The 26633-nt window shown below is 42.7% G+C and overlaps 1 protein-coding gene and 4 non-coding genes across 5 annotated transcripts in view; 3 read left to right on the top strand and 2 right to left on the bottom strand.

The window, feature by feature from the left end:
- LOC126336767 (suppressor of lurcher protein 1-like) overlaps positions 1 to 26633 on the top strand; it is a 4187167-nt gene that overhangs the window by 3507843 nt on the left and 652691 nt on the right. The gene's annotated exons all lie outside the window — the stretch shown is intronic.
- Positions 19814 to 19887, bottom strand: Trnas-uga (transfer RNA serine (anticodon UGA)). Its single transcript has one exon. It is a non-coding gene; the product is annotated as a tRNA-Ser (tRNA).
- Positions 20073 to 20146, top strand: Trnas-cga (transfer RNA serine (anticodon CGA)). The gene has a single exon. It is a non-coding gene; the product is annotated as a tRNA-Ser (tRNA).
- Trnas-cga (transfer RNA serine (anticodon CGA)) lies at positions 20372 to 20445 on the top strand. The gene has a single exon. It is a non-coding gene; the product is annotated as a tRNA-Ser (tRNA).
- Trnar-ucu (transfer RNA arginine (anticodon UCU)) lies at positions 20767 to 20840 on the bottom strand. Its single transcript has one exon. It is a non-coding gene; the product is annotated as a tRNA-Arg (tRNA).

The following is a 26633-nucleotide window of genomic DNA, read 5'->3' as shown; positions in this document are numbered from 1 at the left end:
AAAAAATGCTAAATTGCATTGTTTTTTAGAGAACGATATTTCCCTGGTTGGGAAAATCAAAAGCGCTGCAGTATGATTGAAAGCGATTCTTTTCACCTTCTGGTCGAGATTAGTTCCTATTGTAACCGACTCTGCGCGCTGCAACTGTTATTTTTCCCGTCGTGATGAAAGCAAACGCAGAAATCGATGTAGGAAAGCGATAAGTTTAATGATGGCTGATCGTGTTAACATGTAGCAGAGTGTGATAAAATATGTCACTGTGCATAGCAAGAGTAATCGGATTAAGAACAACAAACAATTTAGACTAAAGGTTCTCAGAATATCGTTGCAAATATGCTTATGATTCGTTGGTTGGTTGATTTGGTGTGGTGATATGGGGGGGGGGGGGGGGGGGGACAGCTAGATCATCGGTCCCGTCGGAAGGATGGGGAAGGAAGTCGGCCGTGCACCTTCAAAGGAACCATCATGGCATTTGTCTGAAGCGATTTAGGGAAATCACGGAAAACCTAAATCAAGATGGCTGGATGCGGGTTTGAAACGTCCAGAGCGCGAGTCGAGTGTGATTACCACTGCGCCACCTCGCTCGGTGAACATGCTTATGATACCGAGGTGATGGTGCGTGCTGTTCATATCACAAAACTGAGGCTGCTCAGCCGAATCATATTTCTGAAACATATAACGAACTGTTACAAACAATTAGTCGCATTTGATGTGCATATTCAGTAAATAATGAGTAATTTTGTTTCAGAAAATAAGATTAGTATTCACAATTAGCTTAAAGACTTAAGTGTGATGTTCTTACGTGTACCGAGAAAAAAGAGAGGGAAGCAAATTGATCTCTAAGGAACATTATTTGATTCGTACAAAAGAAGAACGGAATTAATGCTTTGATTCTAATACACTGAGGTCAAAAATACACGTACGTCTCTGCATAGTGCTTAAATAAACAAATACTGTGAGTGAAAGTGACACATACGCCTATCAAACGCTTGATATGTGCTGAAAATGTCTTCTCCGAGTTATAGATAGTTCTTGAAAGACACCAAAAATAGCTTTATTTCTCACTTCAAAATTGCCAAATGGACTACACAGAAGTGAGAGAAGTCGTGGAACAGCAGTTTGCGCTATACAGGTCTTGGTAGCATCCTGTATAGAAGGTATAAAAGGGCAGCGTCCTGACTCAAATTACAGTTGTACTCGGGTGATTCACGTGAAAATATTTCCAGCATGATTATGGCATCACGACGGCAGTGGTAGTTGAACGCGGAATGGTAGTTGGAGCTAGACGCATGGGACATTCCATTTCGGAAATAGTTAAGGAATACAGTATTCCGAGATCCATAGTGTCAAGAGGGTGCCAAACGTACCAGATTTCTGGAATTGCCTCTCACCACGGACGACGCAGTGGCCGACGATATACACTTAACGACCGAGGAGGGCGACCCTTGCGTAGATCTGTCAGTGCTAACTGACAAGCAACACTGCCTGAAATAAACGATGAACTCAATGTGGGATGAACGACGAACGTATTCGTTAGAACAGTGTGGCGAAATTCGGCGTTAGTGGGGTATGGTAGCAGACGAACGAAGCAAGTGCTTTTGCTAACAGCTCGACAATTCTTGCAGCACCTGTCGCGGGCACGTGACCATATCGACTGGGGGCTAGACGACAGGAAAACAGTCGCCTGATCAGATGAGTTACGACTTAAGTTGAAAAGAGCCAACGGTAGGGTTCGAGTGTAGCACAGTCCTCAAGAGGCCGTTGACCCAAGTTGTCAGCAAAGCACTGTGCAAGTTGGAGGTGGCTGCATTATAGTCTGGGTGTTGTTTACAAGGGACATTGACTAGAAATACGGGGTGTTCAAAAAGTCTCCCCGCAGTGCCGTATGACTGTTAGCTGCGCTAGCCGTATGCCGCAGTGAATTTACCGAAATGGTACTCAGTGAAATACAAGGCACTAAATTACTGAATATTCATTTTTACTTACAAATTTCCACATTAAATGCTGAAAGTGTCCCCCCTGTTGTTGAATACACAATTCAAATTCGTCTAATCACATTTCCAAACACAAGCTGTAACACTTCTTCTGTAACAGAAGCAGTGAAAGTGCATATTGCAGTTTTCACTTCATCGATGGATTTTCGAAGGTTTTTATAGACAGTTGTCTTCGCTGTACCCAAGAAGAAAAAGTTAGGTGGTGTTAGGTCAGGCGATCGTGGAGGCCAATGTCCCTGTGAAATTATACCATCACCAAAAATATCAGCAAGCAGTGACATTGAAGCGCGAGTTGTATGCGCGGTTGCACCATCCTGTTGAAAATAACCGTTCAGTATTTCACATAACGTAAGTTCTCCTATGAATGTGTACAAAATATCACTGCAGTATCGTTGTGCGTTTATTGTTTCGTTGAAAAATATGGGACCCACGATCCGACTTCTAGAAATTGCAATCCAAACTCCTATTTCCACAGAATGAAGTGGTTCCTCATGAATACACAATGGATTTGCAGTACTTCACATGCGAAAATTTTCTGAGTTCATGTAGCCGGATAAATGAAACCACGCCTCATCAGTGAAAAACGTTTCATTAAAAATATTCCTTCCATTTTGTTGAACGAAATTTTTGAACCACTAACAATAATGCAGTCTCTTGTCATCATCAGTATTTTTCAGTTCTTGCACGACTGTCACTTTGTATGGGAAAAGTTCTAATTTTTTTCTTACAGCTGTGTGTGCCGTTCCGACACTAACATCGATTTCCTGGGCGAGTTTTCTCACTGACTTGTTCGGACTCTTGGACATTTTATCGTAAATATCGAACAGTTTATCCTCAGACAAAAGGCTAGGACGACCACTTCTTGGTGCATCTGTCACTGAACCAGTACTTCAAAATTTGTTAGTAAAATCCCCCACAGTATCGCGATGTGGGAGTGTTGTCTCCGGGAAAACTGCATTATATCTTTGACGAACTGGAACTATGTATTTACCGCCAGCTTTGAACACCTGTTCGACTAAAAACATACATTCTTCAATAGTTAGCATTTTAACAGTGACAAAAACGAAACAAAGGAATTAAACTTAAACGTTCACGTCAACACGTAAGGACACACCCCTACGATACTACTGACGCTGGCTGAGATAAACGAATCAGTGGAATGTTGGGAGAGACCGCTTGAAGGGAAGTAACCCAGGCAGACGAACAATCATACTGCACTCGCGACTAGCAATCATGCGGCACAGCGGAGAGACTTTTTGAACACCTCGTAAAACACACACGTGCACACACACGCACACCGTCCGAACGCGAAAATTAAAAACAAATGTTGTATTCAGGATTTACAGATGTGAAAGTAGATGTTTGACGATGGTAACGATGCAAATAAAAGCAAGAAACTCAATAAATCTAGATCATGATGCATGATGTGCATCGACTAAGAAAAACTCAAGTGTAATAAAGCTTGCTAGTTATAAGCACTACCAATTGTTTCAATGACTGATTAATTCGTGATTTAATGAAACTTCAATAACAACCAAATATAAATTTTGTTCCTTGAGGCGTTCAGTGCAAGGTATGTCTTGTAGTGACACGATTACGACAAAAACATACGATCTACAATGTTCTTTATATTAGTTTAATTGCATAAATCACAATGAGCTCATTTCAGTGTACTCACATCATTACGTATTTAGTAAACACATTAACAGGTGATAGTAGTGACATTGTAAACTGTAGCTGTGATTGCAAGGATCTTATACATTCGATTGGTTCCTTGGGTGTAATATCGATCCTGCCATATGCTGTCTTTGGTTGAATATGTGTTTGGACGTTATCTGGACGTTCGTTGTAGACGTACCGTTACGCCCGATATTCATAAAATTTCATGTAACACATGCCACAAGCTCTACAAAACACAAACCGGCAGAAACGTTAACATTAGATGCAAAGAGCACACCAGATATGGTAAAAATAACTCATACCCATTATTCCAACATTTTCAATAGAAAAAACGACGTAAAATCTGTAAACGAAGCACTGAACCCCCCCCCCCCCCCCCGACATTAAGCAAAGGGGAGCAATCATAAACATCCTTGAAGAAATAGAGATATATTACAGGCACGCAATAACCTTCACAACTTACTGAACGGACATACCGACCTCAAGCACAAAAAATATGTTGGAAAGTTTATTGTTATTATAAAGCAGGAGAACGTGTCAGAAAAACAAACCAGAGACACTGGGTATTTTTTAATTGATTTCTAGCTAACTTTTTAGCCATCATAATTTTAATGTACTGATAGACATACACTTAGCAAGGTAACATTCTTTCTTCTTCATTCATATATGTCTTCATATCGATACTGTTGTACTTATATTACAAAGACACAATTGACATCTAACAGCGCATTTGTTAATTCATTTCCTTAGTTAAGTTCAATGATCACGATTCCGTTTAAATTTTTATATCTTCTTTAGCTATAAATCTGTATATGGCGCCCTAGGTCCTCCTGGTTGCGTCTCCGAGAATTGGGACCATGAAAAGCGGCTGGCGGTGGCCAAGTCTTAAGAGCTCCTTTAAAAAGTTGACTCTGCCTTTCTCACAGCGTCTACACAGATACAAGTTGTGATTTATGTCACAAATTGTTTCTTCTTTACACTGGCAGTAGGATGCCTTCGAAATGCCGATTGTATGTAAATAGGCAGGGAAAATTCCGTGATTTATATGCATTCTCACAATGGATGTTATAATTTTCCTTGAATTTTGGTCTTCACACATCATGGCTGTCTTGATTTGAACGCCTGTACTAGAATGTGATTTGACTCATACAAATTCTACACTCTCACCAGTCTTCTTCGCTAATAATGGTCCACTATGTCAAGAGTGTATTTACTAGTTCCTATGTTCCAGTTATTGTACCTAATTGGTTTCAGAACGCTGTGAAAATCAGTGATTATTACTGTCTTGTGTATTTTGAGAGCTCTTGCGTATCTGATTGCCCCTACAATAACCAAAGCTTCAGCTAGAAACATCGAAGCGTCGCCTGCTAGTTCAAACTCTCTCTCTTCTGCAGATTCTGATCGAAGAAAGCGCATCCGGTACGATTTTCCGTCCTAATTTTGGAGCCTTTCTTTAGCTGAAGCTGTCCTCTCCATTTTTCTCCTCCCAAATATTATGTAAGTGAATATTGCTCATATCCTTTTCCTTTGCTGGAACAGTCGACATACGTTAAAGACGTAATAAGAGCTGTGATAGCCAGAATTAACACTGGGAGAACCTCAATTCGGTGTGTTTTATTTTGTAGATATTTCCAGTGTTCATGCCGATGGTAGATATAACACTGATGATTCCTCCATTTCTGTTATTCCCGATTTGAGGGAGTGTTTCGCACTTGTTTATTAGAGTTTGTTTAGTGTCTGCCATTCGCTGTAAGATTTAACGATCACACCCCATTGTACCGCTAATATGTAAAGCTAGTTCTGAGGCTTCCAGGTGTGATCTACCTCCTCCTTCCTACTTGCAGCTATTGTCCACAATAAGCAAAGTCTGTTATGAAAAATTTGAGAAGAGCGAAGATTACAATAAACTTTCTAATTTACTAAGCTTGTGATGTTGAGTTGGCTCCAGTTCTTTTTATCTAGGGGTCTAATTCTTGAAGCTGAAATTCTCACATTTTAGTTCCTCACTTTTGAATGAAACTAAATAAATTTGAAGATTAGTGATGCAGAATTTTTGTTTTTACGTAAATATACTTTTTTTCAAATTTTATTGTATCATACGGTCTTCGGATTTTTCACGTTAACAAAGCCGAAATTACATTGTTCATATAAAAATACGCCCGATCACATCAGAGACATGCTTAAGACTCCCACACACTGGCCGTGCGGTCTAGGCGCCTTGTCGCGACCCGTGCGGCTTACCCCGTCGGAGGTTAGAGTCCTGCCTCGGACATGGGCATGTGTGTTGTCCTTACCTTTAGCTTAAGTTAGATGAATTAGTGCGTAAGCTTAGGGACCGATGACTTCAACAGTTTGGTCACATGAGACCTTACCACAAATTTCCAAATTTTCCCAGACACTGCGGAAATAACAATGTTCCAAAAGGTTTACAGTTTTTCTTGGCAAATGAATATCTATTAATTTCGATTATTGTCTCCTAAATGAATCCAGAAATAAACATAGTAACGAGTACAGAATTGCGTAATTAATAATAGAAATTTTAAGTGTGCCATTAATTTGTAATTTCAGATGTTTCTGATAAAAGTAATTTTAGCTCTACATTCAGAACGAGTACTTATCGATTATAACATCGAGACTACGACATTTTATAAACTAAGTCATTTACATGAATTTTTAGCAGACGTTAAATTCCAATTACAAAATGATCTAGAGAGAATTTCTGTATGGTGCGAAATGTGGTAATTGGCACTAAACAAAGAAAAGTGCGAAGTCATCTACATGGGTACTAAAAGAAATCCGATAAATTTTGAGTATACGATAAATTTCACAAATCTAAGGGCTGTCAATTCGACTAAATACCTAGGAATTACAATTATGAGCATCTTAAATTGCGAAGACCACATAGATAATATAGCAGGGAAGGCGAAACAAAGACTGCGCTTTGTTGGCAGAACACTTGAAGATGCGACAAACTCACTAAAGAAAACATCCTCTGCTGGAATATTGCTGCGCAGTATGGGACCCTTACCAGGTAGGATTGCCGGGAAAGAGCAAAGAAGGGCAACTCGTTTCGTGTTATCGCGCAATAGGTGTGAGAGTGTCACTGATATGATACGCGAGTTGGGGTGGAAGTCACTGAAACAAATGCGGTTTTTTTTTGCGGCGAGATCTATTTACGAAATTTCAATCACCAACTTCGTCTTCCGAATGCGAAAATATTTTGTTGACACCCACCTTCATAGGGGGAATTGTTCATCATAATAAAATAAGAGAAATTAGAGGTCGAAGGGAAAGATTTAGGTGTTCCTTTTTCCCACGCGCCATTCTAGAATGGAATGGTAGAGAAGTAGTATGAAAATGGTTCGGTGAACCCTCTGCCAGGCACTTAAGTGTGAATTGTAGAGTAACCATGTAGATGAAGAGTTAGATGAAGTATAACATAATGTGTCTAAAATTATATGAAAGATTCCAGAAAAGCAACTGAGATAATATTGATCTGTCCAAAATTCCGAAAATAATCCTGGTATCGACAACTACTGTTGAGGAAAAGTAATGCCAGAGGAGGATGTCCCGCGCACAGGAGAAGGGAATTAGTGGAGAAGAAGGCATAACTCCAAGGCAGATGCCTCAGATTCTGTGTTACAGTTTACCCAGGAACACTTGGTAGTTGGTAACAGCAAGCTACTGAGTAACAGCTTAAACAACGTACAAAGATACAACAACAAGAAAATATCACAAGTCATAAGCCATAACAAATTATTACAAAAAATAAGAAATAAAAATAAAACATTACAATCTGAACACAAGCCAACAAAAATTTAGGTATAAACCATAATTAGAAGCAAACCTAAGAAAATAATCAAAACGTAACCGAAGGTCCACACGTCACCCACTTCTAATGTTAACTATGTAAACATGCAATATCGCTGATCATCCAAGCTGTCAAGTGGGAAAATTACGTACAAACACTAACCTATCCCTGAAAGTCAGATACAACGGTACGTTTACAACGTACGTCCAAGTAACGTCTAAACACAAATTCCAACGAAGACAGTATATGTCAGCATCGGTATTACACGTAACGAAAATACTACCTTTATGATAATGGTTACAGTTTATAATATCAGAGTTATAACCTATAAGAGTATTTACAGAACGCTTGACGATGGTAATATGCCAAAATGAGCTCATTGTGATTTACCCAATAAAACTCAAAGAGGAGCGCAACAGGTATACCACTATAATAAATCTAATTATTAATTCTTCATCATTTTAGAAACAAAACTGTTCAAAGAAAACTTTCTTTCACTTTAAAACTTATTTCGATACTGATGGTGGAGGAGGAGGTTGGGGAGTTTTGACTGCACTCAGGGGTAATGGTCTAAGAAAGGTTGGGAACCATGAACTCAAAGTTTGCGTAATATCCATCTCCCGCAGTGTCACTTATAACTTTGTCCTCTGTCTACAGCTTCACCGGCCATCCGGAAACGCTCCGAGAGTGTTGGTTGCCTGCGCGCCGCAGTGCGGTATGCTGGCCGGGGGGAACACGGCCGATAGATAGCTGGGAAACAAGTTACTGGCGAACACTCTCGTATGTCAATATTGGCGACAGATGACGCTGCGTCCGGCGGACAATGTATCCATAGCGGGGCGAGCCTCATTCACGACTCGTTGACTGCAGTAATGCTGCCAGCGACAGCACCACGGTGACACCGTGTTCTGGCGTGCGTGTAAAAGAAGAAAAATAGCAGGTGAGCTGTCGTAAAATCTCCGGCTTTCAGCTCAATTACCAATTGTCCGTAGGGCTCCAGATGTCATTCGGTTGTATGGGAACGACACACTGACCAGTGCGGTATAGAAACAATCTGATAACCATCACAATTGAAGCACAGAAAATAACTCAAAGCATTTGCTTTGCGTGTACTGCTACATGAAGAATAATTCATTGTTCAATGTGTAGGTGATTTGGCCCAGTACAGGTTGTGAAACAGCACAAAGAGCTGCCAAGTCTAATCAACTGGGCATCGAGTCGAATTGTTTCTGTCGATACATGTCAGCAACATATTTGTTGAAACTTCCTGGCAGATTAAAACTGTATGCCACCGACACTCAAACTCGGTACCTTTGTCTTTTGCGGGCAAGTGCTCTACCAACTGAACTACCCAAGCACGACTCACGCCCCGTCCTCACAGCTTTACTTCTGCCAGTGTCTCGTTTGCTACCTTCCAAACGTTACAGAAGCTCTCCTGCGAACCCTGCATAACTAGCACTCCTGAAAGAAAAGATACTGCGGAGACATGGAGGTTGTTTCCAGAATGAGATTTTCTCTCTGCAGCGGAGTGTGCGCTGATATGAAACTTCCTGGCAGATTAAAACTGTGTGCCGGAACGAGACTCGAACTCGGTAGCTCAGTTGGTAGAGCACTTGCCCGCGAAAGGCAAAGGTCCCGAGTTCGAGTCGGTCCGGCACACAGTTTTAATCTGCCAGGAAGTTTCATATCAGCGCACACTCCGCTGCAGAGTGAAAATCTCATTCTGGAAACATATTTGTTGTTTTTGTGGTCTTAGACCTCAGGGCAGTTCAAGATAAACATATCATTTACAAATTGATGTAATTAGCTAAGCGAATTATAAAGGACGTACAAAAGTTCAGAATTTCGATCGCTGCCCAAGTTCAGTGAATCGATATCAGTACGGGCGGTGCAAAAATAAACAGTGCTTTGTCATAAACGAAAACGATGGATACCGTACAGAAGGCATTTTGTGTGTAAATTTTTGTTTTCTGTCATCACACAGCAGAGAAGGTTTCAAATGGTTGGCTCTGAGCACTATGGGACTGAACAGCTCAGGTCACCAGTCCCCTAGAACTTAGAACTACTTAAACCTAACTAAACTAAGGACATCACATACGTCCATGCCCAAGGCAGAATTCGAACTTGCGACCCTAGCAGCAGCGCGGTTCCGGACTGAAGCGCCTAGAACCGCTTGGCCACATCTGCCGGCAATGGAGTTCACCTCGTACCAGTTCTCATAACACGCGGTACCAGGAAACTCACGATTTCTCGACACAGCTTCAATTTTGTTATTAACTTTATCTTACTTTCGATAATGCTCTTGCATACCTTGCACATCTAGCGCTCCTTGCATAAGGGACGTCGAAAACAATTGGCCTGGCCGCAACTAGAAACTTTTACCGGAGAAGGCTTCGTCAGCGATACAATCATGAAACAGCAAATGCGAACCACATGTGCAGATGGCACCGGCTATCTGAAGAAACGAGATTTTACTGCAAAGGAAAAATTACCGGCGGATCACGTGCATCAGCACAGGAATTTGCCTGTCGTTAAAATGCAGCAGCGGAAATCGACGTAAGAAGTCAATAGGGAGGTACATATGCCACGAACAACCGTTGCACGTGTCCTCATTACAAAAACAAAGAGGAAACTGCAGTCATAATTTTACAGGAATTAACTTGGTTAATTATGCTATGCCAATGCTGGGACTCATGAAGGTAGAAGCATTTATTACACGTCTCGTTTTTAAGTGATGGGGAACTTTCCACATCAACCGCATAGCATTCGAGTATGATGTACAGAAAAGCCTTCGAGTGTAACTGAACATCAGTGTGTCTCATCGAAAGTTAACTGTTTCGATCATTCGTCTTAACTGAGCTAAATGTTTGTTAGGTTTTACCTGTACGCGCTTGAGCAGTGACTGATGACACAGCTTACCATACATTTCTTGAATTACGTCTGTCAGGAAGTTGAAGCACGGCCAGACAGGAGATATACAGCTATTGAGGTTTGCACATTATTGAATTGTCTCCCAAACCGTTGGGTTGATCGTAGTGGACACGACGACTCTGTGTTGATCACCTCTGGTTACGAGAAAGAGCATGTGTATGTGTATGTGCCTCCTTTGCCGAAACGAACTCCAGAACTCAAAATACGAATTTACGTTGCGCTCGCATCGGCAGCTGCACATTTGTACAGAATGTGTTGCGTGAAATGAACCACCGCTTTGATGGTGTCCTTGCGACTAAGGGATCTCATATGCAACACCTAACCATGTGTAAAAACAAACTGGAATTTATTTTACACTTTCTGTAATTCTAACCGATGTATCACTACGCATTAAATCCTACAACACTAATCTGTAAACATCATATTTCTCTGTTTTAATTATTTCTAGCTATTCAGCATACCTTGTACACTGCACATTCCAGAAAATTATTGAAAGAAGTAATTACGGAGGAAGGAAATATTTTCACACTGCCGAGGAGAGATTATTAAAACATACAGTATCAGATACTAAAAGGTATCAGATAGATTATATAATGGTAAGACAGAGATTTAGGAACCAGGTTTTAAATTGTAAGACATTTCCAGGGGCAGATGTGGACTCTGACCACAATCTATTGGTTATGACCTGTAGATTAAAACTGAAGAAACTGCAAAAATGTGGGAAATTAAGGAGATGGGACCTGGATAAACTGAAAGAACCAGAGGTTGTACAGAGTTTCAGGGACAGCATAAGGGAACAATTGACAGGAATAGGGGAAAGAAATACAGTAGAAGAAGAATGGGTAGCTCTGAGGGATGTAGTAGTGAAGGCAGCAGAGGATAAAGTAGGTAAAAAGACGAGGGCTGCTAGAAATCCTTGGGTAACAGAAGAAATATTGAATTTAATTGATGAAAGGAGAAAATATAAAAATGCAGTAAATGAAGCAGGCAAAAAGGAATACAAACGTCTCAAAAATGAGATCGACAGGAAGTGCAAAATGGCTAAACAGGGATGGCTAGAGGACAAATGTAAGGATGTAGAGGCTTATCTCACTAGGGGTAGGATAGATACTGCCTACAGGAAAATTAAAGAGACCTTTGGAGAGAAGAGAACCACGTGTAAGAGCTCAGATGGCAGCCCAGTTCTAAGCAAAGAAGGGAAGGCAGAAAGGTGGAAGGAGTATATAGAAGGTTTATACAAGGGCGATGTACTTGAGGACAATATTATGGAAATAGAAGAGGATGTAGATGAAGACGAAATGGGAGATACGATACTGCGTGAAGAGTTTGACAGAGCACTGAAAGACCTGAGTCGAAACAAGGCCCCAGGAGTAGACAACATTCCATTAGAACTACTGACGGCCTTGGGAGAGCCAGTCATGACAAAACTCTTCCAGCTGGTGAGCAAGATGTATGAGACAGGCGAAATACCCTCAGACTTCAAGAAGAATATAATAATTCCAATCCCAAAGAAAGCAGGTGCTGACAGATGTGAAAATTACCGAACTATCAGTTTAATAAGCCACGGCTGCAAAATACTAACGCGAATTCTTTACAGACGAATGGAAAAACTGGTAGATGCAGACCTCGGGGAGGATCAGTTTGGATTCCGTCGAAATGTTGGAACACGTGAGGCAATACTGACCTTACGACTTATCTTAGAAGAAAGATTAAGAAAAGGCAAACCTACGTTTCTAGCATTTGTAGACTTAGAGAAAGCTTTTGACAATGTTGACTGGAATACTCTTTTTCAAATTCTAAAGGTGGCAGGGGTAAAATACAGGGAGCGAAAGGCTATTTATAATTTGTACAGAAACCAGATGGCAGTAATAAGAGTCGAGGGGCATGAAAGGGAAGCAGTGGTTGGGAAAGGAGTGAGACAGGGTTGTAGCCTCTCCCCGATGTTATTCAATCTGTATATTGAGCAAGCAGTTAAGGAAACAAAAGAAAAATTTGGAGTAGGTATTAAAATTCATGGAGACGAAGTAAAAACTTTGAGGTTCGCCGATGACATTGTAATTCTGTCAGAGACGGCAAAGGACTTGGAAGAGCAGTTGAACGGAATGGACAGTGTCTTGAAAGGAGGATATAAGATGAACACTAACAAAAGCAAAACGAGGATAATGGAATGTAGTCAAATTAAATCGGGTGATGCTGAGGGAATTAGATTAGGAAATGAGACACTTCAAGTAGTAAAGGAGTTTTGCTATTTAGGAAGTAAAATAACTGATGATGGTCGAAGTAGAGAGGATATAAAATGTAGACTGGCAATGGCAAGGAAAGCGTTTCTGAAGAAGAGAAATTTGTTAACATCGAGCATGGATTTAATTGTCAGGAAGTCGTTTCTGAAAGTTTTTGTTTGGAGTGTAGCCATGTATGGAAGTGAAACATGGACGATAAATAGTTTGGACAAGAAGAGAATAGAAGCTTTCGAAATGTGGTGCTACAGAAGAATGCTGAAGATTAGGTGGGTAGATCACATAACGAATGAGTAGGTATTGAATAGGATTGGGGAGAAGAGAAGTTTGTGGCACAACTTGACTAGAAGAAGGGATCGGTTGGTAGGACATGTTTTGAGGCATCAAGGGATCACAAATTTAGCATTGGAGGGCAGCGTGGAGGGTAAAAATCGTAGAGGGAGACCGAGAGATGAGTACACTAAGCAGATTCAGAAGGATGTAGGTTGCAGTAGGTACTGGGAGATGAAGCAGCTTGCACAGGATAGAGTAGCATGGAGAGCTGCATCAAACCAGTCTCAGGACTGAAGACAACAACAACAACAACAGTATCACCTTGGTATAAACAGTTTTGAGACTGAATTTTCCCTTACGTTTAGAATTTATTATTAGATGCGGTTCATACATGTAGTTAGTGGCGAAAATTTAAAATTTCCAAATTTCGTCATTCACACGTAGATGGATAATCAATTAAAAATTGTGAATTTTGTAATATATTTCAGTAAAGTTAAGAGACATAGCACAGCATCACAAAACAAAAACATTATGTAAAAATTGCCTAGTACACGGAGAGAAAAAGCAGTTCAAATTAAGAATCATATTCCAAAAAGCGTCATGTAAAATATATATTAAGGAAAATTGTCATTGGTAACAAAAATGCCGTCTATAAATAAACCCACCTATGGCGTTTGCTGAACAGTACTTCGTGCCCCACTATCATTTCACCCTTTCCTGTTCCTGACACAAATGTTGTGCCGGAAAAAGCGTTGTCGGTAAGCCTCAATGTGAGCCTGAACCTAATTTTGCCTTCGTTGTGTTTCCGCTGGATATACATAGGAGGAAGCAAGGAGTAGGCTGTGTCTCCTAGGAATGTACGCTCTCGGAATTTTCGTAGTAACTCTCTCGTAGCGTCTGCCGCTTACTAAACGAACCTGTGACAAAACACGCTACTTTTCTTTGGGCTTTCTCTATTTCCTGTATCAGTCCTATGTCGTAAGTGTTCCAGACTGAGGAGAAATACTCGGTAACTGAGTTGAAGTTTATGCACAGAAAAAAAGTATTTCCCGTGGCACAGTTGTCGTGAGCCACCTAAGGAACTGGAACCATTCTTGATTTACTTTTGATTGCTTGTATTGTTTCAAGCAGTAAATGCATGGGTAATTTTCATCCTCTTCATTAGACTGTAACAGGTTATGGGAGAGAGACGAAGAAGAACTAGACGGGACATCCGTACTGACAGAGCTTTGGCAGGACTAGTTTGCGAGAGCATAAGGAGAGGAAGAAGGAGATACAAGATAATGGTTCAAATGGCTCTGTGCAGTATGGGACTTAACTTCTGAGGTCATCAGTCTCCTAGAACTTAGAACTACTTAAACCAAACTAACCTAAGGACATCACACACATCCATGCCCGAGGCAGGATTCGAACCTGCGACGGTAGCGGTCGCGCTGTTCCAGACTGTAGCGCCTAGAACCGCTTGGCCACTCCTGCCGGCGATGCAAGATAATAGTCGACATGGTGGAAATCGGAAAATTTGTGGACCTGAAGAGGGTGACAGAAGACAGGAGAGCATGGAGAGTTACCACGTGGAAATCTGCATTTTGGCAGTACACTAATGATATCAGAAGTAGGCCTATAAATAATTTTCCTTCTTCGTGCTTTTAGCAGTTTATTTCCCATTTCAGCCCTTGCTCTGACACAATTATTTCTTTCTGCTCTTATTCTCTAGGTTCAAATAACGATTCTAGCAATTGCTGCTTTTTATTTTCCTGTGCCCTCATTTTTTGAGACTTCGTTTCCAACTGCTGTTGTCTTAAGGTTTCATTGACGGCGTAACAGCGAGGATGACAATGAAAACCGTGCGTAAATGTTCCCCAACACAACTACGTAAACGTGCCCCATCGCTGTGTTGGAATTAGTTTCGGGACTACTGTAGTAACTGTACAAAAGTACCTTGTAAAGCATAATAATCTGCTGTAAATAAAGATATATTTATCTGTCCTCACTTCTAAAAGTTATGCTCCATAGGAACTTCGATATTGGAGCAAAAAGCACAAATATGTTCTTTACGCTAAAACATTCTCTCAACTGGTGCGGTGAACATTATGAGAGCCCTCGGCAGATGGCAGCACTGGTCTTCCAATTTCGGTTGCGCTCTGGGCGAGAATAGTTCACGAGAAGAGCGATTTGCATTAACGTGCCCCGTGCGTCAAACGCGCTCCCGTCTCCCCTACACGATACTAGAAGTCGACGTATTTCTCTTGCGCTTGAACTTGCTTGAAGTATTTATGGACATAAAATCAGATGTTCCTCACTCACATCTGTCAGGTAAACGAAAACTTAAATGATTATCGGCGTAAAAATCGCAGTACTTGCTGGAATATTGTAAACTATTATTAAACGTTTAAAATTGTGTAATTTAATTTCGTAACACAGCAGCCCCTTTTTGTTTGTAAAGCTGTTCAGAAGTTTGGCACAATGACAGCCCAGCAGTCGGTTCGCTGGCTTCTGTTGTTCAAGCTACCAGCGCGACTGGTGGTGTCAGCTTGTCGATGTTTTCATGTTTACAGTGTCTACACGGCTGCTGGCCGTGTTATTTAACGCAGCAGGTGCCGCGCTTACGCCGTGTCGCGTTCGCTTCCGCTGATGGCCGCTCAATGTACTGCATAGCAGCCGAACACATGATTCGATAGGAACCTGTGTTTCTAGAACAAAAATAATGAGAACCGTGATCGATAGATCTCGGTACGTTGTTCGTAATGGGACGAAGTCGACAGGTGTAGAGGTAATTTCTGGAGAGCATTAAACAGGGTGAGTCACTAATTATTGCCATCAAGAATGACTCCGAAACTATGACAGGAGCTGAAAAGCTTGTGGGCCAAACGTTGCATGGGACAACGGGGGCCATAATATGAACTTGGTTTTTGGTTGCAAGGTGGCGTCGCTTCAGAGATATGAAGATCAACTTGGTTTCTTGAAATGGTATGCTATAGTTTGTTACTTATTTTTTGATAGCGGCTATCGAGACGAATCCAGTGATGCCAGTGATGTGTAACAGCAAGGTCATTGAAGGTCAACGAAAGTCAAAAAGGTGGCATGAACGCCCATTTACAGGCGTTCGAAGTGAAGAGCAACGCAGTGCTGCAATCTTCTTATCATGGATTGAGTGGTATTCCTTATCACATCGGCACTTATCGAAACACATGCTTTGACAATTCTCTCTCGTATATTTTCAGGTGCAGTTGGAACATCTTTATGAACAATGTCTTTTACGAAGCCCCACGAGAAAAAGTTTGGGGAACGACCTGGCCGCGACACATCTCCTCCGTGTCCAGTCCAACGATTTGGGAATTGTCTCTGCAACTAATTTCTAGCCATCAGCGAAAAATGTGCCAGACACCCATCGTGTTGATACCACATTCTGTTCCTTGTTCCAAAAGGTATTTCTTCCAATAACATACCTAATGTGTTTTGCAGATTTAAGATTTCCATCGATGAAGTAGGGGACTATAATTCTGCCCTGCAGAATTCCACACCATCATTCACCGTTTTTGGAGTGCAAATTGGCGCAGCCAACATGGATTTTAAGTTGCCCAATAATGCATGTTACGCAAATTAACATTTCCATGGTTCGTGAATGTAGCCTCGTCAGTAAATAAATTAATGAATGTGTCATCACTCTGAATCTGAAGTTGAGCCCATCGGCAGAATTCAATGAGACGCATACAATCCGTACCAATTAATTCTTGGTAGAGACCGATACGGTAAGGTGGATATTTATGGAGATGCAGAACACGAAGAACACTACTCTGGCTCATGCCAGATTCCCTTGCGATTTAAGCGAACTAACACAAGGATCTTGAACCACAGGGGCAAGAGTGCCAAATTTCGTTTCCTCTTTAGTATCTTTCCTTTTCCGGATATGTTTCCGATGCGTTAAAGATCCAGTTGTTCGGCATTTATCATACACATATTTAAAGGTACGACGCGTAGGGTGAGACCATTACCTGTTTACTGATCAGTCACAACAGTATAAGCACCGAACTACTATCGACATAAACCAGTCCAAGCGATAGCAGCTTCACCTGGCGAGGAATGACTGCTAGTCTGACACACGCACAGTGCACGTAGTACAATGTCAGCGACGTGCTTGACGTGTGTAGAATGGGGAAGACGTGCGATGTGTGTGAGTTTGACAAAGGGCAGACTGTAACGGCCCGTAGGCTCGGTACGGGCGTTTTGGAATTACTTGTCGGGTGTTTGAGGAGTGCTGCGGTGAGTATCCTCCATAAGTGACAAAACCAAAGTGAAACAACGTCCAGACGTCGTGGGGTTGGGCGGTCACATTACGGTTGTCGGACATCATAGTCTGGGCAGAATGGTAAAAGAGAACAGGCGGCAAACTGTGGCGGAATTAACATCAGACTTTAATGCTGGGCAGAGTGCAAGCGCATCTGAACACTCAGTGCACCGAATCCTAAGGATAGGCCTCAGCAACCGACGACCCATGCATGTGCTAATGTTAACACCACGACGTCGGCAACTACAACTGAAATCTGCACGTGACCGTCGGCACTGGGCGTTAGTGCAGTGAGAAATCCTTGCATGTCTAGTGAATCCCGATTCCTTCTTCATCATGGCCGATGGGAGGACGCTAATCAGTCCTGTTCTAGGGGAACAACTACGTGACACCTGTACTGAGAGAGGACACAACCTGGCGGCGGCTCCATTATGCTCTGGGGCACATTCACGTGGGAATCCATGGGTCCAATTGAGCTTGTGCAAGGAATATCGTACACCCCGACCTGACGATCAGGTTTCCCAAAAACAGTGGCATTTTTCAACAAGACAATGCGCCGTTTCAAAGCCAGGTGTGATCGTTTGTTCGAGGAACATAGCGTCGAATTCAATTGACGTGCTGGTCTCCCCAACTCGCCAGATCTGAACCCGACGGAATACATCTGGGATGTGACAGAACGTGACGTCAGAGCTCATCGCCTCCTTTCCGGAATGTACGGGAATTAGGTGACCTCTGTGAGCAGATGTAGTACTAACTCCCTCCAGCGACCTACCATGCTCTTATTGCTTCCCTACCACGACGCCTCGCCGCTGTTATCCGTGTCAAAGGTGGACATATCGGCTGTGGGCGATCATAATGTTCTGGATGGTCAGTGTGTATAAATGAGCTAGTGGATAAAGTCGAAAAATTTATGGTGCTTTTCGCGGATGATGGTGTTGTCTGTAGGAAGACTGTAACTGCAGCAGTACTGTATCAAATGACGTGCAGAGCATGTATAATTGGAGCACGGTCTGGCAGTTGAGCCGGCCGGAGTGACCGAGCGGTTCTAGGAGCTACAAACTGCGCGCCCGCTACGGTCGCAGGTTCCAATCCTGCCTCGGGCATGGATGTGTGTGATTTCCTTAGTTTACTTATGTTTAAGTAGTTCTAAGTTCCAGGGGACTGATGACCTCAGAAGTTAAGTCCCATAGTGCCTAGATCCATTTCACCATTTTCTGGCAGTTGAGGTCGAACGTTAATAAATGGAACGTTGTGGGCTTAAACAGGCGAAGATATCCACTACTGTTCGGATACGCTGTTTGTGAAAAATCACTGCAAACAGTAACAGCCGTGAAATTTCCAGCAGGAACAGAACGGAGTGACATAAAGTGCAATGACCAAATAAAACAAACTTTAGGAATAACAGATGTCAGGATGAGACTAATCCGAAGAATTTTACGGAAATGTAGTCCATTCATGACGGAACTGGTTTTCAGTATTGTTGGATTGATTCTTGAGTATTATCAGCAGTATGGGACCCTTAGCAAGCAGGATTAACTGAAGAGAGAGATCTAACGACGTCCGTTATTGAAGCGTTGACACACTGTAAATTGCTTTCCACATTATTTCGATAAAAGAGTCGTGCAAGTGGACTATGGAGCATGTAACTAACGAACAGGAAAGGAAATATTGGCAGGCCACATAAAAATAATAAGATGACTAATTGCCTAAAAACCAAAAAAGAAAAAAAAAACGAAGGAAGAATCGTTCGTCACAGGACCGGCAAAATAGCACTGCGGCGAACCGGTGGCTGCCCTTTGGTGTCGGAGAAATCATAGAAGTACACGTAGCATCGGCACTGCACTGACGATAGTCGTCACACAAGTGCGCTATTACATTCCTCTACACTCTCTGAACATGTTCTCCATCGTTACCTACTGGTATGGCGAGTATGCTCATAAAGCTATTTTGTCTAAAACTGACCTGGTGAGACTGTGGCTGTATACAATTAATGTAGATTGATTCTTACAAAACAGCAACCAGCCACTATTAATACTGCTATTTATTTAAGTGAATGGCGCCGTAACCGGTTTCGAACTGAAAAGTTCATCTTCAGACGGCTGTTCACAATATTCATATTATGCTCCTATTGGTGATTGCGTTTTAGAGTAATTTATTTGCTTCCATTTCTTTATTTGTTGCAAGAACTTTATATAATCCGCTGACGATATACTTGATAGGCGGAATACAAGTTTCCAGAATGAGATTTTCACTCTGCAGCGGAGTGTGCGCTGATATGAAACTTCCTGGCAGATTAAAACTGTGTGCCCGACCGAGACTCGAACTCGGGACCTTTGCCTTTCGCGGGCAAGTGCTCTACCAACTGAGATACCGAGCACGACTCACGCCCGGTACTCACAGCTTTACTTCTGCCAGTATCCGTCTCCTACCTTCCAAACTTTACAGAAGCTCTTCTGCGAACCTTGCAGAACTAGCACTCCTGAAAGAAAGGATACTGTGGAGACATGGCTTAGCCACAGCCTGGGGGATGTTTCCAGAATGAGATTTTCACTCTGCAGCGGAGTGTGCGCTGATACGAAACTTCCTGGCAGATTAAAACTGTGTGCCCGACCGAGACTCGAACTCGGGACCTTTGCCTTTCACGGGCAAGTGCTCTACCAACTGAGCTACCGAGCACGACTCACGCCCGGTACTCACAGCTTTACTTCTGCCAGTATCCGTCTCCTGCCTTCCAAACTTTACAGAAGCTCTTCTGCGAACCTTGCAGAACTAGCACTCCTGAAAGAAAGGATACTGTGGAGACATGGCTTAGCCACGGATACTGGCAGAAGTAAAGCTGTGTGAGTACCGGGCGTGAGTCGTGCTCGGTAGCTCAGTTGGTAGAGCACTTGCCCGCGAAAGGCAAAGGTCCCGAGTTCGAGTCTCGGTCGGGCACACAGTTTTAATCTGCCAGGAAGTTTCATATCAGCGCACACTCCGCTGCAGAGTGAAAATCTCATTCTGGAAACATCCCCCAGGCTGTGGCTAAGCCATGTCTCCACAGTATCCTTTCTTTCAGGAGTGCTAGTTCTGCAAGGTTCGCAGAAGAGCTTCTGTAAAGTTTGGAAGGTAGGAGACGGATACTGGCAGAAGTAAAGCTGTGAGTACCGGGCGTGAGTCGTGCTCGGTAGCTCAGTTGGTAGAGCACTTGCCTGCGAAAGGCAAAGGTCCCGAGTTCGAGTCTCGGTCGGGCACACAGTTTTAATCTGCCAGGAAGTTTCGGAATACAAGTTGTTTAAAAAGATGAGTGGAATATATTTTTCTCGGGTGATTTATTTGTTCTTGTACATCGTGTACAATAATATTATATTTAATACCCTTGTAATTAGTGTACACCAGATTTTATACACTTATGTCCTACTTTTTCCGATCCCGAAACATTTCTGCATATTGACTCTTGGGTTGGCTTCTATCTCTCTCACTGATGTATTTTCAATCTTGAATGATAATTGATTGATACCCTCAGTTTCCGACAGGTACTATTGACGTAACTTGATGGCAACAGCTGAAAATGTGTGCCCCGACCGGGACTCGAACCCGGGATCACCTGCTTAGATGGCAGACGCTCTGTCCAGCTGAGCCACCGAGGACACAGATGAATAGCGCGACTGCAAGGACTTATCCTTTGCACGCTTCCCGTAAGACCAACATTCCCCAACTGTCCACAATCTACACACGTGATGTCCCTGCAGTCGCGCTATTCATCTTGATCCTCGGTGGCTCAGCTGGATAGAGCGTCTGTCATGTAAGAAGGAGATCCCGGGTCGAGGCACACATTTTCAGCTGTTCCCATCAAGGTTAGTCAACAACACGCGTCGGCAGCTGAGGGTTTCAATTAATTATCATTTAATCTAGAGAAGCTTCAAGGTCATCAATGGTATCTGTTCTTTCGAGAAAAGTTACTATCATCATATATTTTTAATCTTGTTTGTGCTTGTCTGGTTGTCAAACGATGGCCCTCTCTTTATTTCTGAGAACAGACGGAAGTCACATGAGTTCATGTATGGTGAATATGGAGGTTGGGTAGGTCCGTTATCGTGATGCATAAGAACGAATTTTGCTCCCACGCGTTTCATACCTGAAACATAGGAAAAAGTATCATGGCATGAGCCAACTGATATGGAAACATCAGCAGCAACTTGATTGATTGTGATTCGGTGATCGTTCACAATAACTTCTTCCAATATTTTCCAGCCTTTCATCAGTTAATGATGTGCAGGGGCGACCATGCTTCTTACGTTCGTAGCCTTCTCCCATCGTAAACTTTTCTTTTATTCGTAGTAGACGTACTAATATTTAACGTTTCGAGAGCTTTGTTCCACTTCATTTCGTTCTAATGGCAAAATTTAAGACAAATTTTCTGATCCATATTTAAACTCAATTAATAATCGCCTTCAGTAGCGAAATACAAGTAACCTTTTTCAAAAAAAATGGTTCGAATGGCTCTGAGCGCTATGGGACTTAACAGATGTGGTCATCAGTTCCCTAGAACTTAGAACTACTTAAACGTAACCAACGTAACGACATAACACACATCTATGCCCGAGGCAGGATTCGAACCTGCGACCGTAGCAGTCGCACGGTTCCGGACTGCGCGCCTAGAACCGTGAGACCACCGCGGCCGGCTAACCTGTTACACAATTTAAAACAGACTAAATATCTTATACAACAAACACTGTAGAGATGTGTTTGTCATTTTTACCAACAGAATAACGGAAAAATGTGCGAATTGGAGTAATACAACATTCAAAATTACAAGAATTCCGTCACTAATTGAACGCGCCTCGTATTGCATTAATAACGTACCCAATAACCATAGTCACGAGAATGAAGTAGTGTATAATCATGCCATTCAATCGTAGTTTGTATGCACACTGCGGTTTGGAAGTACATATAATATCCGAAGAATAGAACGAAAGGAAAATGGGAAGTGAAATGGGTAAATTTCCATAGCGCCTCCATTAAGCAATTTAAAATCAGACATTAATGTCTGGTTATATTAATTTCTGATGTAGCAGGAAGTAAGAGTATCAAAAAACTACTTCCTGCAGTTTCCCTCTTCAACACGAGAAGGCCTAGGAGGTATTAGAAGCTCATTTCCAAAAGATACCAAATCCGCAAAAATTGAAAAATGAGGTAACAGGTGACAGCGCTACTTAGAACCAATACCTATGTAACAAGAACTGTTATGTACGTCAAAATGTACCGTGTCCGCTATATATTTCTCCTTAAGACCTGCTGTTCCTGGCCAAGAGTACCAAATCCAGTCTTATTTCGTTTCCAAACGTTGCTCTTCTTTGTAATGACGCCACACACAACTTATCCAACATTTGTATTTTGTAAGAACGTGTCTGGCGTTTTTTATGTTCGTTGTAGGCTTTTATTTAAATTATGGCGTCTGATATATCAGCTGCAGCAGCTCCAGCGGTCGCGACAGCTGCCCACTTTGCAAAGCTGTTCTTTGGTCTGCCCATCTTCAGGCACCAGCTAATCCGATCGAGTACAGAATGGAGCAGAGAATTAACAATGAAACTTAAAGTCAGGGCAGGCTACAGGTGCAATCTGTAATTGTAACAATTCTGAAGACCATTAGCAGGCTTCCCTATATCAGTGAAATATAGAGTGACAATTATTGAACTGTCAGGCCAACTGCGCATCAAAGGAAGTTTGCGGCAGAGTTCAAACTGAAGACAACCGGTCCAAGTGTGCTAACAATCAATAATTTGATTCGCAACTTCGAGAGGACGGGTAGTGTTCGTAATGACAGTGTTGGCAATGTCGGTCGTCCAAAAGGGTGATAAGGCCTGAAAACATCGGGATACGCTCTGTGTTTCAAACCAGCCCCAGGACATCGATCAGACGAGCTGCTCAATAGGTGGGAATCTACCGGGAGACACCGAGACACTTGCTGTTGAAGACTTGCATCTCTTCCCATACACAGTTCCAACCCATCAGCCATTATGTCCCAGTACCATGGTACAGCAGCTGTGTTTCGCCGGAACTATTGTAAACAGAATTGTCGAACAGGTTTAGTGACGAAGCCCACTTTCATTTGGATGGGTTCGTCAAAAAGCAAAATTGGGGTATTTGGGGAAATGAGAATTCGCATTTCGCGATCGAGAAGTCTCCTCACCCTCAACAGGTGACTCAGTCTAGTGCAATGTCCGGTGACGGTATAACTGATGCGATATCCTTTGACGGCACGGTGACTACCGAGCGGTAAGTAACGGGTTTGGAAGATGATTTCATCCCCATTATCCAAAGCGACCTCGATTTTGACAAGATGTGGCTTATGCAAGACGGAGCTCGACCACATCGAAGCAGGAGAGTGTTCGATGTCCTGGAAGAGCACATTGGGACCGCATTTTGGCTCTGAACAACTTAGAAGCCACTCGCAGGGGCCTCGATTGGCGTCATATTCTCTGGATCAGAACACAAGCGACTCCATTTTGTTTGTCTGTATCAAAGACAAGGTGTCCAACAATAACCTCAAAACAATTACTGAACTGAAAACAGCCATTCAGGAGGTCTCAGACAGCACCAGTGTTCTAACAGAATGAGATTTTCACTCTGCAGCGGAGTGTGCGCTGATATGAAACTCCCTGGCAGATTGAAACTGTGTGCCGGGCCGAGACTCGAACTCGGGACCGTTGCCTTTGCCTGGCAGAAGTAAAGCTGTGAGGACGGGGCGTGAGTCGTGCTTGGGCAGCTCAGTTGGTAGAGCACTTGCCCGCGAAAGGCAAAGGTCCCGAGTTCGAGTATCGGCCCGGCACATAGTGTTCTAACACTTAAGCGGGTCATGGAGAATTTCGCTATTCGTCTGCTCCACGTCATCGCCAAGGATGGCAGGCATGTCGAACATCTCATAAACTAAACCCGATAGTGACCTTTTCATGTTGAATAAAGTGTGTTCATGCCGCAATTTGTAACTAATTTGTGTTTCAATTGAAAGAAGGCGCCATATTCTTCAACAATGTATTCTGAACTGATAATATTGTGGATCATGCACCGTCAAGAGCGACGTTCATCATTAATGGATTAAAGGTAAGTATCAAACTAGCTACGCCCGCTTTCTGATTTCTAATTCCTTGTCATGTTCCAACCTCACGTCAATATAGTCCTTCCCTCCTCACGCCAGCCTGCGTGAGCTAAACCGCTTGCATTTCGGCCTCCACTAGTAACACGATGTTGGCTCTTCTGCCAACTACAGCATAATAAATGTGCCATAAGGGCACAAATATCTTTGTGACTAATGCCCTTTTGGCATATGTATTATCTTATAGAAGTACTGCCATTCCTTCACGATGATTCTGTACTTATACTCTGTATCATACGTTTTTAGTCATAATTCTGTGACCATGTCATAGACCATTCTTTGATTTAAATTCTAAGGAAGACACTCTTAGCAGTGCCGGAACCCAGTTAATTAGTTAAATATAGTGACTGAGGGCTGTTTTCTTTCAATTATAACTATTTACGGTCTCTGAACGTGTAGTCATGTACAAAATCTTATAATTTATGTTTATTTCATATAGTTCAATAATTATCGTCCAGTGGCTACAGAGAACAGCACTGTGCAGCAAACTCGCTCTGGTTCTCTGATAACGAGCGAGGTACACATACGTCCGAAAGTTACTGTAAGAGTTGTTGTTGTTGTTGTTGTTATTGTGGTCTTCAGTCCTGAGACTGGTTTGATACAGCTCTCCATGCTACTCTATCCTGTGCAAGCTTCTTCATCTCATCCTACATCCTTCTGAATCTGCTTAGTGTATTCATCTATGGTATCCCTGTACGATTCTTACCCTCCACGCTGCCCTCCAATACTAAATTGGTGATCCCTCGATGTCTTAGAACATGCTCTACCAACCGATCCCTTCTTCTAGTCACGTTGTGGCACCAGCTCATGTTCTCCCCAATTCTATTCAATACCTCTTCATTAGTTATGTGATCTACCCATCTAATCGTCAGCATTCTTCTGTAGCGCCACATTTCGAAAGCTTCTATTCTCTTCTTGTCCCAACTATTTATCGTCTACATTTCACTTCCATTCATGGCTACGCTCCAAACAAATACTTTCAGAAACGACTTCCTGACTTTTAAATCTATACTCGATGTTAACAAATTTTTCTTCTTCGGAAACGCTTTCCTTGCCTTTGCCAGTCTACGTTTTATATCCTCTCTACTTTGACCATCATCAGTAATTTTGCTCCCCAAATAGCAAAACTTCTTTACTATTTTAAGTGTCTTATTTCCTAATCTCATTCCCTCTGCATCACCCGACTTAATTCGGCTCCTTTCAAGACACTGTCCGTTCCGTTCAAATGCTCTTCCACGACCTTTGCTGTCTCTGACAGAATTACAATGTCATCGGGGAACCTCAAAGTTTTTATTTCTTCTCCATGGATCTTAATACCTACTCCGAACTTTTCTTGTGTTTCCTTTATTGCTTGCTCAGTATACAGATTGAATAGCATCGAGGATAGGCAACAACCCTGTCTCACTCCCTTCCCAACCACTGCTTACCTTTCATACCCCTCGACTCTTATAACTGCTATCTGCTTTCTGCCTTTCGCTCCCTGTATTTTACCCCTGCCACCTTCAGAATTTGAAAGAGAGTATTCCAATCAACATTGCCAAGAGCTTTCTATAAGTCTACAAACGCTAGAAACGTAGGTTTGCCTTTCCTTAATCTTTCTTCTAAGATACGTCGTAGGATCAGTATTGCCTCACCTATTCCAACATTTGCATGTAAGGGTTAATGCAATGCAATTGTACAGATTTACGGAATTTCCACGCATCAGGCTGCGAATTACGTAAGAGGCGGTTCGTTCTGCGGGCCCCACACGGACAAAGAAAATCCGTCCGAGGACAACAAAGCTAGATCCGTTTGCACAACGGTGTCCTCGGTCAAGTGGCGCTTCCGCCACCCGACGCCGCTGGCCTTACCCCTCCCTCGCCCCCACCACCACGACGCCTACATTCCAGCGCAGACACACAAGTTCCGCAAGTTGCGAGCTCCCACAATCGGCTCCGTGTCCGTAGCGTCGTTCCAAAGAAATACGAGACACGAGAAGCTAAAATAACAGTTGTGTCGGGAAGAGAACGAGAGACACCGCGATAGACAGGCAGAGGGAACCAGGGCTGGTTGGAGGGAGGGTGAGAGGGAGCGAGGGTGGAGGTGGGGGTGAGGAGAAGGAGGAGGAGGAGGGGGAGGGGAGGGTTGAGTAGAGGCGGCCACGAGACGAGGCGGCCACTTGAAGTCTTAATTTAAGAGCAAAGTTCGAAAGGGACGCTCGTAGTCAGAAAGCAGTTCTGCCGCTGCCTGTGCGCGCAGTATAACGAGCATTCTAGGTCGCAGCGAGAGTGCATTATGAGCAACAACT

Source organism: Schistocerca gregaria, chromosome 2 (assembly GCF_023897955.1).
Source record: "Schistocerca gregaria isolate iqSchGreg1 chromosome 2, iqSchGreg1.2, whole genome shotgun sequence".
NCBI classification, from domain to species: Eukaryota; Metazoa; Arthropoda; class Insecta; order Orthoptera; family Acrididae; genus Schistocerca; species Schistocerca gregaria.
This window is presented reverse-complemented; position numbering and strand designations above follow the sequence as displayed.